Here is a 19481-nt window from a genome sequence, read left to right on the forward strand (position 1 = left end):
TGGACTGGGGGGGGGGGTGGGGGGGATGCTTGCTTAGACATAGCCACACAGAGCGGTTGTATCTTATAAGCAGAACATAAATTAGCCACCCCACATGAAGCGCATTGGTTTCATGTGAACCCACCTCTTCTGTGAAGACACGGGCTCCCTTCGAGACTTTGGAATATTCTGGGAGGATTGCTGTGGACTCTCCTGTCCCCTTCCCACCCTTGTGCCAGAGTGTTACTGGGTAAAGCAGCACGATGCGGGCCAGCTGTGACGACAATAGCAGAGAAGCTAATGAAATATTCCCCGGGGGAAAGTAAATCTTGTCTTCCCCAAGGAGATTCCTCCCCCAGCGACGATGTTGGAACACATTGCTTTAATTTTATTTTTAAAAGTCATTTTCCGGAGCACCTTACTGGCTCAGCCAATAGAGCGGGCAACTCTTGATCTGAGGGTGGTGAGTTTGATACGCACACTGGAGGTAGAGTTTATGTAATAAAAAAAAATTTTTTTACTTTAGAGAAAGTGACTTTCTTATAATGCGTTATGTGCAAGACGAAGACAAGGAGACCACACAAGTTCCTTTTATTATTATTTTTTTAACGTTTATTTATTTTGAGAGAGAGAGAGAGAGAGAGAGAGAGAGACTGTGTGCACAGGGCGGGGAGGAGCAGAGACAGAGGGAGAGAGAAACCCAAGCAGGCTCCACACCGTCTGCCCCGAGCCTGTTCCTGGGCTCTATCTCATGAAAGGTGAGACCACGACTTGACACAGAAGACATGAATAGACACTTCTCTAAAGAAGACATCCGGATGGCCAGTGGGCACATGAAAAGATGCTCAACGTCGCTCCTCGTCAGGGAAATACCCATCAAAACCACACTGAGATACCACCTCACGCCGGTCAGTGGCTAAAATGAATAAGTCAGGAGACTACAGATGCTGGCGAGGATGTGGAGAAACGGGCACCCTCTCGCACTGTTGCTGGTAATGCAAACTGGTGCGGCCGCCCTAGAAAACAGTGTGGAGGTTCCTCAAAACATTAAAAATAGATCTACCCTATGACCCAGCAATAGCACTGCTAGGAATTGACCCAAGGGATACAGGAGTGCTGATGCATAGGGGCACTTGTACTGCAATGTTTACAGCAGCACTCTCAACAACAGCCAAATTATGGAAAGAGCCTAAATGCCCATCAACTGACGAATGGATACAGAAGATGTGGTTTATATTTACAATGGAATAGTACTTTGGCAACGAGAAAGAGTGAAATCATGCCATTTGTAGCAACTTGGATCAGACTGGAGGGTACTAGGCTGAGTGAAATAAGTCAAGCAGAGAAAGACATACCATCTGTTTTCACTCCTATGTGGATCCTGAGAAACTTAACAGAAGACCTTGGGGGAGGGGAAGAAAAAAAAAGAGGTTAGAGAGGGAGAGAGCCAAAGCATAAGAGACTCTTAAAAACTGAGAACCAACTGAGGGTTGATGGGGGGTGGGAGGGAGGGGAAAGCGTGTGATGGGCACTGAGGAGGGCACCTGTTGGGATGAGCACTGGGTGTGGTATGGAAACCAGTTTGACGATAAATTATATAAAAAAAGAAAGGCGAGACCATGACTCGAGCCTAAATCAAGAGTCACACACTTAATGGACTGAGCCACCCAGGCGCCCCCACACGAGTTCCTTTTAGACTGTGGTTTACATTTTTTATGGTGGAAACAAAAGTAGGAACCCAAAATATCTTGTGCAGAATTTGCATTTTGGTCAGAATCAGAATAAAAGTAATTGCAGTTTGTTTTCTCTATCTATTGCTAACCCAGATGACCTTTTGAACTAAGGGACTTAAGACACTGAGAAGGCAAATACGCTGTGAAAACCGTGATAATGCTTTATGAAATTAAATTCATAAATTCTGTCGTTTCGATGTTTGAAGCTAAGCCTGTCACGTCTTTCCACTAGACTAAACATGTTTCCTTCCTCCCCACTTGATTAGTTGTTGTTTTTTTTTTTTTTTCCTGTTTTTTTTTTTCTGGGCTTATTTCGAGGATATTTTAAGTTTTGGGTTTTGTTTTTTAAGATTTTATTTTGAAGTAATCTCTACACCCAGCGTGGGCTTGAACTCACAACCCTGAGATCAAGAGTTGCACTCTCCACCAATCGAGCCAGCCAGGAGCCCCTTACGTTTGTTTTTAATCATGAACACGGCTTAATATGCCTAAAAGAATAACTTTTTTTAATTTCAAAAAGGGTGACCAAATGTGCTTGCTTTTGAGTTATCTCCTCGTATCATTTAGCGTTTATATCTTAAAAAAGAAAAGAAAAGGAAAATGTGCATTGTCTTATGTCCCAGCAATTCTACTCTTTGGTCTTAAGTCATCAGTTATATTGTCTAATGTAGTAGTCACAAGATACGTGTGGCTACTGAACCCCTGGAATTGTCTACACTGCATTGAAGTGTGTGATAAGTGTAAAATACGCAATAGATTCTGAAAATTTAATATGAAAGAAAAAAGAATTTAGTATATCTCATTTTAGGGGCACTTGGGTGGCTCAGTCAATTAAGCATCCAACTTCGGCTCAGGTCATGATCTCACGGTTCGTGAGTTCAAGCCCCCGCATAAGGCTCTATGCTGACAGCTCAGAGCCTGGAGCCTGCTTTGGATTCTGAGTCTCCCTCTCTGCCCCTCCCCCAGTCACTCAAAAAGGAAATAATAAACATTAAAAAAACTAAAAGGAAAAAATAAATAAAAGATCTCATTTTAATTCATTTTCAAATATTGACCGTATGTTGAAATGATAATATTTTGGATGTATTGACTTAAATTTTATTAAAATAAAAAATAAAAGGGTGAATAAAATTTGTTACTGCCAATAATTGGAACTTTGGATCTATGTTGCCAAAGCAGTGCTGATTCTGTTCCTTTACACAATTTGTACAGTGTTGTACTTCATGTGTGTTATGAGCATTGATGGGTGGATTTGATCATCTAAGTTCAACGTGTAATACTGTTTTTATAGGAAAATTAACTTCCAAGATCCAAACAGTGGATTAAAAAAAATTTTTTTAATGTTTATTTTATTTTTGAGAGAGAGAGAGAGAGACAGAGTGTGAGTGGGGGAGGGGCAGAGAGAGAGGGAGACACAGAATCCGAAGCAGGCTCCAGGCTCTGAGCTGTCAGCACAGAGCCCAACGCGGGGCTCTAACCCATGAACTGTGAGATCATGACCTGAGCCGAAGTCGGACGCTTCACCGACTGAGCCACCCAGGTGCCCCCCAAACAGTGGATTTAGAAATTAACTTTCAGAAAAATCTTTTTGGTCAATTGCTTACCGTGGGTATCCCGTAAATGTAATTATTTTTAATGACCACAGGAGCATAAGCCCATCATAAATCTATACACGTAGCCCAGAAGGTATTTCTGGATCATTTAAAGGTGTGTCCGGTCGGAAAACAGGTATCACAGCAGCTAATTTTACAGAGAATTGAAGGAGTTGGTTAACCAGGTAACAGAGGGCTGAAAGGTACAAAGGGAAACATGGCAGTAACAGAAAGACAGCAAGGGCCGCTGGTAGAGCTGGAGGAAAGAAGCGGGTATCAGAAACTAACAGCTGCCTGCCGTGGAAAAGAACCCTGGGAAGCTGGGACTCAGGCCTCTAAGGAAGGGGGCGGTACCCAACTGGGGGTGATATTTCTGCAGGTAAGTGTTGAGGCTAGATCTCAGAAAGTGGATTCAATACCGGAAATCAGAACCAACTGCTGCAGTCAGGGAAAAGAATCATTGCTTGGTGACCTTGGTGGGCACAGCAGGCAGATGTCAAGGAGCAAGTCCCTTCTGCCTTCTCCTGCCTCCTGGTCTCCTCGAGCACCGGTTACTGGCCTTGACAGAAGACTTGTTTTGCTTTTGTAGAACCACAGCATCGCTGAACTGAGTACCTTAGACATAACCAGTGTAAGGCGTAATCTCATGATTATAAATGTCAACTATCCTAATATTATAGATGCAGGGAAGTGCTAATAAACACAGCTGTTACAGTGACAATATAATTGCAATACAGTTTTTAAAATATCCTAATAAAACTGTGGTTGAAAGCACAACTCAAATAAGGGACCCTATGGAACTTGACCTAAACCCAGTGTTCTCAGAAGACAGTGATGGTTACAGAAACTCCCACGCCCACACCACTTTGTGTTCCCGGAAACCAGTTTCTACAAAGAACCACCACCTCTCCTCAAATGGCTTAGACAAGACTTGAAGAGAACTCCCTGGTTTACCGATGACAAGGTCAGACGTGGACTCTCCGAACTCCCTTTTTTGTCTCATAAATGATTGCCTGAGCCCTTTGTCCCTACCAACCAATCAGCACAAAATGCCTGCTCATTTTACTTAATGAAATTTTGTTCAAGTTTCCCTCCTTGCCCCAGCCTTCGAGCTTTCATCCACCCTCAGGCTAAGCCAGCAGTGGGCACTGGGATGCTGAATAAACTCTTTAATGGTACCTGCCCAGAAGCCCCTTCCTAGCTGACTTCAAAAAAACCTTTTGTGACCAATTATCTGATCCTGCCACCAGCTCCTCCCTCTCCCTGAGACCTGTTTTCTAGTCTTGTTGACTCCTCCTTATAAAAGAAAAGCCTTTCAGCCTTATCTTTCAGAAGCTTGCAGATCTTACAAGAAAGCCATCTCCCTATTAAAACCCCTCCCCACCCAGTGCCATAAGCCCCTTTCCCTAATCGCAGAAATTTTTTTTTAATGTTTATTTATTTTTGAGATAGACACAGAATATGAGCAGGGGAGGGGCAGAGAGAGAGGAAAACAGAATCCGAAGCAGGCTCCAGGGTCCAAGCTGTCAGCACAGAGCCCGACACGGGACTCCAACCCACAAACCTTGAGATCATGACCTGATCCAAAGTCAGCGGCCTTATCCACTGAAGCCACCCAGGCGTCCCTGCAATAATTTTTTTTTTTTTTTAATGAAGTCTCTCCTTTCCCTAAGTCCAGGTTTCTTTATTATTTGACAATTTTCTGGTGCTGTGACTCAGCTCAAAAGTAGAACTCACCTAGGGATCTCCGCCATCCCCACACAGGAAACGGTATATAATACCCTGTTGTGCAATTTGAGGATCCGTCCCTGAGTTCAGTTCTCAAGCTAATGCTCTGGACATCTTGTCTATTGAAGCACAGTGAAGAGTTACTTTAATGCTTTCTAGCAAAAAGAGAATTGTTTCCCCGCAAAGATTCTTTCTTTGGCCTTCTTTTGAGACCTCTTGTGTTTTTCCGGGGTTCCTCAGGCTGGGGACTGTGAGAGAGAAATGATCAAGTGAGGCTCTTTCTTAGTTTCTCTACAGTTAATTTCTTCGGGTTAACTGTTAATCCCACAGGCAACTCTTAATCTCTGAGGCTCCCTCTCTCTTTTTTCTCCCACTGACTATATGCTGTGATGGCAGAAGTTTAATTTAATATCTTCAAGAATTGGCAAAATTTATTAAAGGCAATTTAGAAATTCAAAGGCGTCTTTGAGAACTTTGGGATCTCCCCAAACTGAGCCATCTGGGACTTCTCTCTTCCCGGCATCCCCTCCTCTTCCTTTCTGTCCCCTTAACCTTCTCTTCAGCTGCCTTGAATCCTTCGATCTGTCCCCCTTCAACCCCTCTACCTTCTCCCCCCACCATCCACCCCTGTCAGCCCCTGCCCTACCCACCCCAGTCCCTCCACACATCATCACATGAGATTCAGGGCCCTTCTTTTCTGCTCACTTCCTCTTCACCCCATTGGTGAAGGAAGAATCTCTTGCCCTTAATAGTACAACATGGCCAAACACACGATACCCTGTGCTGGACAGATGAGATTGATAGTTTATTACTCATAGAGACTCACGCCCTGGGAGAGGAAGATACCGCAAGCCATTCAGAGCCACAGATGCCCAGAAGGCAAAGATGCTGTGTCTTATCAGAATGACTTCGTAGGCCTTATGTTTGGTAAGCGTCTATCTTCCTTGTTAATAGGATGTAATTGGGAACGTTGGTTATAAAACCAAGGCTTTGGCTGGAATGTCGTGTTTGCAAATAATGCTCATTTACTGGACACTTATAAGAAGCTAATGTTGACTTTATTATGGAGTCAATGTTTAAACCCTCTTGGGAAGACTGGCTTGGTACCTGGCTTACAGGTTTCTAACCTTATAGGTGAGAAGGAATGTCAGTTCCTGGCAAGCCTAGGAACCTTAGAATGATTTGGGAACATTGAGAAGAGAACACTCTCAAATCTATAGATACTGCAGGTGAAAAGTGGTGGCAGGTTCATGGTTTGGCTTCCTAAGCCTTAACAAGTTTGTCCAAGTCCTACCTGGGATTCCTTATAAAAAATTCCAGTGAAGCAAACTTAAAACGGTCTGTGTGCTAAATTAACATTCTTGCTGTACCTACGTAAATAATGAGATCAATCCTAACGAGGCCAGCCTTATTTTGTGATAAAGAATAATCTTTCTTTAAAGTTACCCTTGATTAAAAAGGACTATAAATTGGACTAGATGCTGTCACCTTGCACAGACTGTCAACCCTTACAGAACTGCAGTTCTCCCACTTTCCTCCAACATCTTCCCCCCACTTCACCAAGAACTAAAACCTGACTGCTCAGATTGTTATCAGTTCCCTGGGTTGCCTTGCAGCTGGCTTTTTCCTTGAGAATCTGAAGAAGCACTGGGAACTCAAGCCCAGTAACTTACCCACATGCATGTGCTGGATTCTTCCCTCTCACCTCATAAGCCACTGCCTGGGCCACCAGGAGGCCTGGTAAAATGCTCAGGTCATACATGCACTTATGTGAACGGTAACCAAGCCTGTGGATAACACCGCCAAATGCACTGATGTCTCAAGTTTCGGAAATTCAACAAGAAGCGTTTGTATAATAAGATTTTCACTTACTGATTTCATTGACATTAATTTATCACTGATATTTCTTTATTATTATTGTTATTGTAAGCATCCCTCTCTTAAGGACCTGATCTTTGTAACTACCTCTCGACAGATGGTTCAGCTGAAACTGTTTCTTTATCCCTGATTTGCTTTGCTTGGGAGGTTTATAATTACCTGCAAGTTGTTCAGTGATGAATAATATTCATTCATCTTGAACCAGAGGGAGAATGGCGGGGCTGAACTTTATCAGAGCTCTTGCTCCAGAGAAGCAGCAATGGTTAAAGAGATCTCCCCACATTTCTAAGCAGTCCCCCTGTCCTTGCAATAATCCTTTTGAATAAAGTCTCTCCTTACCGAAATCTGGATTGTTCGTTTTGACAAAAGGTACGACATTAGTTTTGAATCGTTAGAAAATTCAACAGAACTGCCTTGACTGGAACAGGAGAAGGATGTAAAAGCGTGAAGACAGAGCAAGCCAATCCGATAATACAGTTTAGGAAAAAAAGGTTGACTTTCAAGGGTACAAATTCCACACAAGTCAAACTGAAATTTGTTTTTAAAACCCATAAAACCTATCTGAAAATTTTAAAAAAAGAATAAGAGGAAGAAGAAGAAAAAGAAGAAGAAGAAGAAGAAGGAGGAGGAGGAGGAGGAGGAGGAGGAAGAAGAGGAGGAGGAGGAGAAAGAAAAGAAAGGATTTAAGAACAAGGAAGGAAGGCTTGTCCTCTATCATCTGAGGCGCCTTTGAATGGTTGGGGGTGCTGCAAATGAAGTGAGACAGGACAAGGTTCGTTCCTCAGGGCCGGTGAGAGTTGTCATGAGTAACTGAGACAGATGAAGGTTTATATGTCACGGTAACAAAAGGAAGGCATATGAAGGGCCAGGTAGCAATTCAGTGGAAGGAGACGGAAGATTCAGATGAGCTTCCGATGCTAACGGCAGCTGAATTCACGCTTCCATGTGCTAAGGGTCAGTCTTCTCCCAATCAGGAGGCTCCCTCCGAGAGAGCTCTATGGCAGGTGTGTTTTCCAGAGGCTCTGCTTAAGTTTATTTACTTTAAAAAAATTTTTTTATGTTTATTTATTTTGAGAGAGAGAGAGGGAGAGAGACAGCAAGCGGGGGAGGGGCAGCGAGCGAGAGGGAGAGAGAGAATCCCAAACAGGCCCCACACTTTCAGTGCAGAGCCCGCCAGGGGACTCGAATAGGAACTGCATGACACCATGACCTGAGCTGATACCAAGAGCTGGATGCTTGACCAACTGAGCCACCGAGGCTTAAGTTTAGATAATGTTTTCTCCTGCCGCTAATGATTATTCGGATATGTTCAGTTTAAAGTAATTCTTATACAGCTTCGGTGGCCTGTTACATCGCTGCCGATGTCACTGCACTCAGGGGTACGAATTCCTACGAGCTGTCCGTAAGGGCGGTGGGACAGTGTGAATACATGTAAGAATCATTGGTCTAGGAATTTACTCTATGTAAAGAATTTGACAAGTGCACAAAGATTTTTTTTTAAGTTTATTTATCTATTTTGAGAGAGAGAGAGCATGAGAGAGGGAGGGACAGAGAGAGAGGGAGAGAGAGAGGGAGAGAATCCCAAGCAGCCTCCACACCGTCAGCAAGGAGCCTGATGCGGGGCTCAAACTCATGGAACCGTGAGATCATGACCTGAACCAAAACAGAAAGTCAGTTGCTCAACTGACTGTGCCACCTAGGCACACACAAAGGTTTTTTAAACCTTTTTTAAAACCCCTTTTAAAGGGGCTCTAACCCACAAACCCCTTTTTTAAAACTTTTTTAAAACCCCTCACAAAGGTTTTTTAACAAGGATGGTCACTGATTATATTGGAAACATTAAAGTTTGTTAAAAGATACTTTTCAGAAAAAGGTAAAAACACGACTCATACAGATATGAAAATAAGGGTGTGTTAAAGAATTTATTTTACATACGTGATGGGAAAGAGAGAATCAGGCAAATGTTATAACCAAGTTGAAAAGAAGACTCAAAACACACAGATTTGTTTAGAGTAAAGGAAGACTGAGATTAATTACAAACGGAGACAAAAGTGATTTCTCCAGAGGTGTGGGGATAAGGAAATCAATTAAATCACTACCACACAGGACAGAATTTATATATCTATCCTTTACCTACAACTTACAAAGCACAAACAGCTCAAAGATTATGAATAAATAGAGCTAGAAGGTATAACCCAAAGGGTATGCTATAGATAATGCATAGTGCATCATACAAACACTATTAAAACAAGTTTTATTATTAGAAAATGGTTGTTAGGTTGCACTGATAATCATGCAGCTCTGAAAAAATAATGGTGGGAATAGCACGCTATAATGTCACGGAAAGCAAAGTTATTATATCATTAAATTTAAAAAAGTAAGAACATTACCTTGCATATAATTATCTCTCATGATCAAGGAAAATGGATAAATAATGCATAAGCAGTCATTTCCAGAAATTTTTACTTTCTACTTCTTAATGTTTGGGTAAAAAAAATACATAAAAAGATTTCTTACAACTATCATAGCTTTAAAAAGATATTTCCGTTAAAAAAATTTTTTTTAACACTTATTTTTGAGAGAGAGAGAGATCAGGAGCGGGGAGGGGCAGAGAGAGAGGGAGACACAGAATCCGAAGCAGACTCCAGGCTCTGAGCTGTGGATTCACAGGGCTCTAACCCACAAACCATAAGATCATGACCTCAGTCAAAGTCAGATGCTTAACCGACTGAGCCACCCAGGCACCCTGATATTTCCATTTTGAAAAATAATATAAATACATAAATAAATAAACTAGTAGTAAACTTAACATTTATGTAAAAAAGAAAAATGATTACAGTGAGCAGATGCCCATCAGGATATTTATCAGAAGAAAACAACTTGAAAGAAGTACTTGTCTAAACGGGTAAACAAATTGTGACATATCTAGGCAATGGAATACTGCTCTGAAAATTAAAGGAACCTCAATTAAAAAAATTTTTTTTAACATTTATTCATTTTTGAGAGACAGAGACAGAGCATGAGTGGGGAAGGTACAGAGAGAGAGGGAGACACAGAATCCAAAGCAGGCTCCAGGCTCTGTGCTGTCAGCACAGAGCCCGATGCGGGGCTCGAACCCCAAATGGCGAGATCATGACCTGGGTGGAAATCAGATGCTCAGCTGACTGAGCCACCCAGGCGCCCGAAGGAAATCTCATTTAGAATGAAGCCAGGAAACCAGCAGGGGGAGCTCTCAAAGTCTACCGCTCTTGGTCTCAATGGCAGACCCAATGGGGAGAGAGGAGCCTTGCAAGGTGGATGATAGTACTTCACTATTCCCGTAGGAGGAAGAAAGTCTTTCCTCCTTCCCTCGTCAATGGCAGACTCAGCCAATGAAAAGCCACTATACTTTCAACCCCCCCTTTACTCCAATGGACATTTTGTTTATAACAGTCTTCCAACCTCCTCTCTCCCACCCTTATAAAAGATCAACCTCCTCTCTCCCACCCCTCCTTTTCTCTGTAGACCTGCCTGTAGTTTTGCTATAGCTTGCTTGTCCTGGATTCCAAGTCTTGCTATTCCGAATAAACCCATTGTTTTGCTGGTAAAAACAAAAAACAAAAAACAAAAAACAAAAAACTGGCCATTTTATTTTTATGGTTTAACACTACTTAGTTTTTGGAGGGAGATGGGTTCACACAACAATACAGATGAATTTCACAAACCTTATGCTGAGATAAAAAGTGCCAAACGCAAAAGACCACATACAGTTTGATTCACAGGTATATATTTGAAATTCTGAACAGGTAAATCTATAGTGACAGAAAGGGGAGTAATTGTTGCCTGGGGCAGAGGGGGGTGGGCTTACTTTTTGAGATGATTGAAATGTTCTTTATTTTGGTCATGGGAGTGATTACACGGGTGCATACATTTCTCAAAAACCCATTGAACTATACACTTAAGATGGATATCTTTTATTGTGTGTGTAGGGGAGGAAAATTCACTTCCCTTCTACCCTTCTAGATTCTCGGCTGAGACATCCGTAGAAATAAAAGGTAGATGAACAGGAGAAAAACAACTTTAATAACATGTATACCTCCTATCTACACGGGAGTGTAGGGGTCAAGGGCAGGCTACCCCAAGACAGGCTATTTGGGGATGCAGATTATGCTGAACTGAAAAAAAATCAAAGCCCAAAAGACTCAGGAAGAACCTTTGACCTCCCCCCAACACTGCCTAACAGAATTTAGATAGAGGACCTGTGTCTGGAAGAGAACTGCCACCACAGGGAGCTACATTATCATATGAACTGTGTATGAAAGACAGGAGCCTAGCAAGGCCTATTAGGCCAAAGTTCTCTCCATGTCCCATTGTTTCTGAGTGACTCACCAAACATATGTTAACCAAACGTTTACTCTTATTCATTTTCCTATGAGTTCCATTCCATCCTTTTGAAGTCCCAGACCCCTGTCCCCTTGTCCTTAGTTCAGGATGACATATATACCTGTTTTTGCCTATCTTTGGAATCTCATGTCTATGTGGATTCCCCATACTTAACAAAATTAAGTTTGATTTTCTCTGATCTGTCTCATGTCAATTTAATTCCTAGTCTAGTTAGAAGAACCATGAAGGACAGAGGAAAAATGTTTTTCCTCCCGGACAGGAGACACCCAGGAAAAGAGGGTCACTCCTTGAAATGGCCCAAGCCATCACCTTAAGTACCAATCACCAGCAAATGATAAAAGTTGTTAGAGGGCAGGTGCATTTATGGGAGGTTTCAGAAAAAGCACAGTAAACGAGGTAAGGTTGTTATGCAGACTTAAGTTGCTGCCTCCTCCCTGGATAAGTTTCCAGAGTTTAGTCGTTTTTCTCTTCCTGGTACAGAGAGGGAGAGATCTTTACAGATGGAGATTTCCCTTATAAATGTAAGTATCTTTTACAAATGATGCCAAAGAGGCCTATGTTGGGGTGACAAATTTCTGTTCTTCTTCATGTGTAAACCACATCTCAATAAAATTGATTTAAAAAAATATCTGTTTAAAAACACTAGAAGGGGTGAAAGGGGGGAGAGCAGTGTTGGGCAAGGTCTGAACACACTGAGTTTGCAAAGCTGATGAACTCTCCAGCAGCAGAAGGATTCTAGGCTTCTGGAAATATGCATGGACTCCAGCATTACCTACCTAGATGCCACCTGGAAAAGGATGGCTGGTGCAACCATAACATTAAATGTATGCTTTTAAGGGGCACCTGAGTGGCTCAGTCGGTTAAGCGTCTGACTTCGGTTCAGGTCATGATCTTGCAGTCCACGAGTTCGAGCGCCACGACAGGCTCTGGAGCCTTCTTCAGACTTTGTGTCCTCCTCTCTCTCTGCCCCTCCCTCGCTCATACTCTGTCTTTCTCTCAAAAAAAAAAAAAAATTTTTTTTAAATAAAAATAAATGTATGCTTTGGGGGTGAGAGGGCATCGGAGGAGTTATGGGGAATTTTTACAATTATGAGGCCATGGCACAGCATAGGAAGGGGGGAGGGTTGGAGAAGGTGGAGGAGAAATAAATGAACAGTCTATCCTGGACATCAGGGAGGGTGCAGCTATGTTAAAGGAGACAAAAGAATCAGGTAGGGTCACGGCATATTTCAAACTGAGCATTGTAACTCTCATGCTAAAGGAACAAGAATGTCCCAGGTCTACAATTGTTCCCTTAATGCTGATTTGCAAGTGGAGGTTGAAACGTGACAGAGGTGCCCTCTGGTGGTAGAATCCAAAAGCAAATGTATAAATATGGAAGAGTTGAAAAATAGGATGAAAATCAGCTGTAGTTTTTATATATATTAGATGTGAGAAGAAAATACAGTCAATCTTTACCACGGGAAAAAATCGACTATGCTTGCCTAGCATTTTCTAAAATAAAGAGCTTAAAAGAATTCCATTTCCAGTCACGAGGGAGTAACAGGGATCAGATTTACCTTCTGTTACAAGCAACAGGATCTGAATAGTCACTTATTTTAAGCTCCCCATCACCAAACCAAGACTTAATTACAGTTTTGGCGCTCTCAGAAATGGAATCTTAAAGCAGCCCATCAGGAATCACCTGATGAGCTCTAGTTAGGTAATCTGCCTGATGGACCCCTGATTTCTCCTAAAGGAAAGTAGCCTTACAATAACCAACTTACTTTTGTTTTGTTTTGTTTTGGCCTAGTATAACTTCCTTTTCTGCTCTCTTCTGCCTATAAAAGTTTTTCATTTTGTACAGGTTCAGAGATCCTTTCTATCTACTTTCTATCTTTCTATCTACTGCATGCTGTCCTATTTATTTTTTTAAGTTTATTTATTTTGAGAGAGAGAGAGCGCACATAGGTGGGGTAGGGGCAGAGAGAAAGGGAGAGAGAATCCCAAGCAGGCTCCACACTGACACAGGGCAGAGCCTGACAGGGGCCTCGAACTCACAAACTGCGAGATCGTGACCTGAGCTGAAATCAAGAGTCGGATGCTTAACCGACTGAGCTCCCCAGCCACCCCAGATGCTGTCCTATTTATAAACCATTGAATGAAGTCAGTGAGATCTTTACAATTTACTCAGTTGAATTTTGTGTTTTAGCCCTTCTCATTTGAAATGAGAAATCGTACAAAAATGTATTAAAATGACTTCTGAAATAATGGTTTTCAGAAACTGGACATCAGGCAGCACAGGATAGTAATCTCTGAAAAATGGGAAACAAAGGTGAGGTGAGCCTTATGGTTGCCCTGAGAATGTTCCCAGGCTGCCACTTAAGGAGAGATAACTCAGGCAGAGCTCAGCAGGTTTCCTGAGATATAGAAATGGAGCAAGGAGGCCAGAGAGACCAAGGTAGCTAGAGTCCACAGGGCACAATACTAGAAAGGAGAGAACAACTCAGGGAGAGAACTCCTAAGATCTTCAGAGGGTCCTTTTTCAACTCTTCAGCTGAGAATGCCTGTTTATGAGGAAACTGCCTGAGGCCAGGAAGGAACTACCCGAAGGTAGCAGAGGGAACAATCTCTAGAACTCACAAAGAGCTAAGAGCAGTGCCTGTTCCCGCTCCCAGAGTGGAAATTCTGGTAATTCAAGAGACATTAGATAAAGTACATGGTATGGGGCAAAACTGTCCCTAGAGTAACAGTTGTTTTGGTCCTGAATAGCAAAACTGAAAAGCAAGATTCAAAAGGGTCAAACTATTTCCAAGTAACTTAACTGTGTCCCAGAAAAAGGCCAAGAAAAAAAAATACATTTATACTCGTACACCCAACGTGGGGTTTGAACTCACGACCTCAAGATCAAGAATCACGTATTCTACTGACTGAGCCAGTCAGGCAGCCCTTGGCCAAGAATATTTATAGGAGTCAAAATACAACCAGCACCCAACAAAGTAAAATTTACGATGTCTGGCATTCATTTGAAATTAACTAGGCAGGCAAAGAAACCAGAAAATATCCATAACAAGAAGGGAAAAAATAAATTTATGCAAATAGATCTTTCTAAGTGATAACAGAAGTACATTAAAACAGTTATCGTAACTACATTCCATCTATTCAAGAAGGTAAAAGAAAGACTGAACATGTTAAGTAGCAATGTGGATGATCTAAAATTGGATTTGTAGAGATCAAAATACCATGTCTGAGATGATACACTAGCTGGAATTCACAGAAGATTATAGAGGAGAGAAGAAAAGATTAGTGTACTTAAAGAAGCAGCAATAGAAACTATAAAAGGAATAGGAAATTAATCACAGAGAGAAAAAAGACTGAAAAAATGAGCACATCATCCGTCAGCTGTGGGACCGCTTAGCGACATAGTGTATGTGGAATTGGGGTCTTTGCTATCCTGTTAACCACTCTGTTTCCTACCTCTTTTTTCTACTGCGTCCACTTTAACCATTAAGAAAAAAAATTCTCGTCCCTCAAACGTCCACCTGCAAACTACTAAAATAGTTTTAAATCTTAATCTTAAAAAGATCTGTAATAACTGAACACAGTGAAGACTTTATATAACTCCATCTTTCTGTGACTCCCAATGGCTCTCCAGCCTCTTAACACATAGTAACACTGTTTACTGCCTAATCTTTGAACCCTAGTCCTTGTCTACTACCTTCGTTCCTCGAAGTTGGTCATTTTCCTGCCTTTGTTGTCACTCATCAAAGTGGATTCCTTCCCTCCACTGGCCCTGAATTTTGGGTATCCCCAAGCCTTTGTCGTAAAGTCACGAAATTTCAGGGTTGGGCAGAGATCTTACACACTACCTACTCTGGACCATTCACTGTGGAAAACTTGATTTATGCTTAGAACTTCTTTATCATATAGTCGTCCAGCTTTTGTAGGAACACCATCATGATGGGTACTTTTCCCTGTCTATTCCCACCAGCGGTAGCTCTAATCTTTAGGCCCTGCTTTCTCATATTAAGCTGAAACAGGTTTCTCTGTAACTTCTGCCAAATGGTCTGGTCTCAGGCTCTTACCCTTCCTTCGTTTCCACTCTAGCCTAGACCCATTAACACCTCAAGTATGGAATACTTCAATAACTTGATGGTTTCCATTGTAATCTTTCAGTTCACTCAGTTCATAACACTCCCCCCCCGACTAATCTCTAAAACACAGTTTCAATACTGTTATGTTTCTCTCTACTTAAGAGCTTATAAGTGCTCCCTATTTTTTTCCTACCAAAACATGTATTAGTTTTTCTTTTTTTTTAATGTTTATTTATTTATATGGAGAGAGAGAGAGAGAGAACGCACACAAACACAAGTGGAGGAGGGCCAGAGCGAGACAGGGAGAGGGAATCCTAAGCAGTCTCCATGCCGTCAATGCAGAGCCCGATGCAGGGCTTGAGCTCACAAACCATGAGATCATGACCTGAGCCAAAACCAAGAGTCAGACGCTTAACCGACGGAGCCACCCAGACGCACCATTATTTTTTCAATATACTCTTTTCTGAATGTCATTCAAGCACAGATACAGAATTCAAAAATGCATAAGCCTCCACCCCTCCACTTTCCCTACAGAGGCAATCACTGTTGAAAGATTTTGGGGAGTTGGTTCGGGTTTTTTCCTCTGAGATCTTTCCAGAGATGTTCTGTACATTTCATCAAATGTGTATCTTTTGCCGGCCTCTGATGATACCTTTTGCCAATGACCTTTACCCTTGAACCAGTTTAGCAATACCTGTCTAATATCTGCTCTTGACCTACCTTTTTTTTTCACTTAACACAAAATTTTGGAAATCACTCTGCATCAGTTTATATAAAGCCTCTTTGTTTTTTCTCAATGTCTGCATAGTAGAAAGGATGCATCATGATGTTTAAATAGATCCTTAATGGGTATTTAGTTTGTTTCCAGTTTCTTGCTCTTACGAACAACACTGCCATGAAGAACAACGTACATGTATGAAATATATGTATAGAATAAGTTGCCAGAAGTGGTTTTGCTTGCTTAAAACACATGACATTTAAAAAGTTGATAGATATTACCCTCTGAGTGGTTTCCTTCAGGGTGAAGGTCATTGGCAAAAGATACCATCTGACACAGCAAAGGAAACAAGTTCTTTATGCCTAGGCAAAAGATAGAAAAGACCCACACCCTTCTGCCAGACTCAAGAACGCCCCCTGCCCGCTCCCCCAGCAATCCTCTCTGCTGCAGAATCAATTTTTATTCTTTCTATTAAATCTTTATTATCAGCATACAACAATGTTATTTCTCCCTTCTTTTTAATTTTTTTTTTTTTTTTTTTTTTTTTTTACCATTTATTCAGTTTTGAGAGAGAGAGAGAGACAGAGCGTGAGCTGGGTAGGGGCAGACAGAGAGGGACACACAGACTCTGAAGCAGGCTCCAGGCTCCGAGCCGTCAGCACAGAGCCCGACGCGGGGCTCGAACTCACAAACCGTGAGATCATGACCTGAGCTGAAGTCGGACGCTTAACTGATGAGCCACCCAGGCGCCCCTTATTTCTCCCTTCTTTAAGGGCTTCTTTCAAACCTAAGATCACAGAGAGCTGGAGATTGAGCAGTCGTCTCTGTCAGAAGGACACACTGCCTTGGATACTGGTGCTGGGGCGAGGGTCCCCACAGGTCTCTGAAAATTTCCCTTTGCTGCACCCACAAGAGGGTTCACGGCCCTCTCAGACCCTCTGGGGGTTCTGGAGACCCCAGTTGCATACCCGGCCCGTGAAGGGAACGGCTCAAAACTCCAGCTCATTCCTAAACAACCACGCTGCAAAGCTGAGCGGAAGGTCGGTGTCACGTGGAGATTGCCTAGATGGGATAGGATAATCCCATTAGAAGGCCTCGGCCTTAGTCGGGATCACATGCCTCCCATAGAGGAAGCGTACCCATTTATACTCTCACCGACAACACCCGTCTGCCTGTTTCCGCACCTGCTCGCCCATACAGCCAAGCGTCAAGGATTTTTGCCTTTGCCCAGAGTGACAGGTAAAAACTGTGATACACGGTTTCAACTTTACGTTTCTCTCATGTGTAGAGTGGCACATCTTTTCGGAGAATACCAACGAAAGACCTACATGTCTCTCTGCCTAGCAGGGCAACTCTGCTTCGTGGGTGCTTGATCCCGCCCTTCGGTCACACTCGAGAACATCTCCCAACAGTCCTCTCTGCTGCAACTCCCTGCATTGACACCTTTCCAAGAGCCCCTTCTTTTGTCAGCCACTCTCCTCCTTCTTTCTCTCTCTCTTCTCTCCCTCCCCTACCTCTCGCTATTTAAAAAAATTTTTTTTTCATGGTTTTATTTATTTGTGAGACAGAGAGAGACAGATTATGAACAGGGGAGGGGCAGAGAGAGAGAGGGAGACACAGAATCTGAAGCAGGTGCCCGGCTCTGAGCCGTCAGCCCAGAGCCCGACGCGGGGCTGGAACTCACGGACCGTGAGATCATGACCTGAGTCGAAGTCGGACGCTTAACAGACCGAGCCACCCAGGCGCCCCAACCTCTCGCTGTTTTAGAGCAAAGCTTGGCAAACTCTGCCTGGGAGGGCCGGGTAGTAAATATCTTCAGCACTGTGGGCTTCGACCAGACCCCCTGGTCTCTGTCACAAGTCCTTAACTCTGCGCCAGAGCTGACAGGGGTGACACACAGCACCTACGTGAGTGAGCAGGGCAGCCGTTCGCCTTAGTTTACTGGCCTCGCTTTACAGAACACGGACCTCCGTTCCTGCTCGTGGGCAGTGAGCCCTCAGCAAGTGACTGCACTTGTTCCTGTGACCCGCCCTCCGCCAGCTCTTCCCAGAGCGTCGCAGAGGGTCCCGGGGAGCGTAAACCTCCCTGTGGGTGTGGCCAAGGGAGTTTCTGGAAGGACCCGGTTGTGCCTGTCCTCTTCACACCCTGTGCTCTCTAATCCGGTGCTTCCTCCAGTGCCCGTAGGGAAGCCATCCTCGTCAAAGTCGGGTCCTGGATGTTGTTCCAAAATCCAGCAGGTAGGCATTTATCTGAACTCCTCCTACGGGTCATCTCGGCAACCTTTCAGCCAATAATCACTGTCCTTGAAAGCCCTTCAACGGGGCCCTGAATCCTTCCCGATTCTCTCCTGTCACTCCTCCTCTGCCTGCTGGTTCCTCCTTACCTCCCAGGCCTTGGGACGCCACCACCACGCCTCCAGACTCAGGCCTCAGATCCCTTTTCCTTTCTCTCCACGGTCCTTCCTTGTGAGCTCCCCGGGCCTCAAGCCGTTCAGTGTTCCTGTATTTAACATGGCCGCCTCCCTCGTTGTGATCTCCCGTCTGGACCTCTCCTCTGAACTCCGGATGCGTGTTTCCAGCTGCTTAGTTGACAACCCCACTTGAGGGCTAGATCGGCATCTCAACTAGGCCCCACGTGCAGCCCCTAATCTTCTCCTCCAACCTGCTTCTCTGCTAGCTTCTGCCTCTGTCATCCACAGCCCCTTCCGTCCCGCTGCTCCGGCCGAATCCGTGGGCAGTCCCCCCTGCCGAGGCTCTCGGTCTCACACAGCGCGTGTCCACTCCATCAACGAGTGCTTTGAGCTCCCTGTTCAAACTGTGTCCGGATTACGATCCCTCCAGCCTCCTCCACTGCCTCCCCCGCCCCCCCTTCCTCACGAGAAGCGCCCTGTTTCCCCTCACACCCCTAGCCACCCATTATGTCCACAGCCATAAGAGTGATGGTTCTCAGATGTAGATCAGGGCTCCCAACGGAGCGTCAAGGTCAGTGGTTTCGCAGTCGCCTCTATAAGCCCGGCTCCATGATCTCTCTGCCCTCGTCTCCTGTCTCTCTCCTCTCTCCCTCAGGTCCACGCACACGGGCTTCCTCGCTCCTAGTGGACCACACCAGGCATATGCTCATCTCCGGGGCTCTGTACCTGCTGCCCCGCTGCCTGGAAGACTGCCTGGAAAGTACCAGACTGGGTTCAACTATGACTTGGCCATGTTACCTTCACTGACCCCCTCATTTAAAATGGCAACACCCTGGGGCACGTGGGTGGCTCAGTCAAGTGTCCAACTTCGGCTTAGGTCGTAATCTCCAGGTTCGTGGGTTCGAGTCCCGCGTCGGGCTCTCTGTGCTGACAGCTCGGAGCCTGGGGCCTGCTTTGGATTCTGTGTCTCCCTCTCTCTCTGCCCCT

The 19481-nt window shown here is 43.9% G+C and overlaps 1 long non-coding RNA gene across 1 annotated transcript; it reads right to left on the reverse strand.

Annotated features, from left to right (window-relative positions):
- Positions 1-606: 606 nt before the first annotated feature.
- Positions 607-18934, reverse strand: LOC131492047 (uncharacterized). The gene is made up of 3 exons (XR_009251814.1): positions 18468-18934; positions 1335-1381; positions 607-995 (listed from the first exon to the last, which is right to left on the reverse strand). It is a non-coding gene; the product is annotated as an uncharacterized LOC131492047 (long non-coding RNA).
- Positions 18935-19481: the final 547 nt, after the last annotated feature.

Source organism: Neofelis nebulosa, chromosome 12 (genome assembly GCF_028018385.1).
Source record: "Neofelis nebulosa isolate mNeoNeb1 chromosome 12, mNeoNeb1.pri, whole genome shotgun sequence".
NCBI classification, from domain to species: Eukaryota; Metazoa; Chordata; class Mammalia; order Carnivora; family Felidae; genus Neofelis; species Neofelis nebulosa.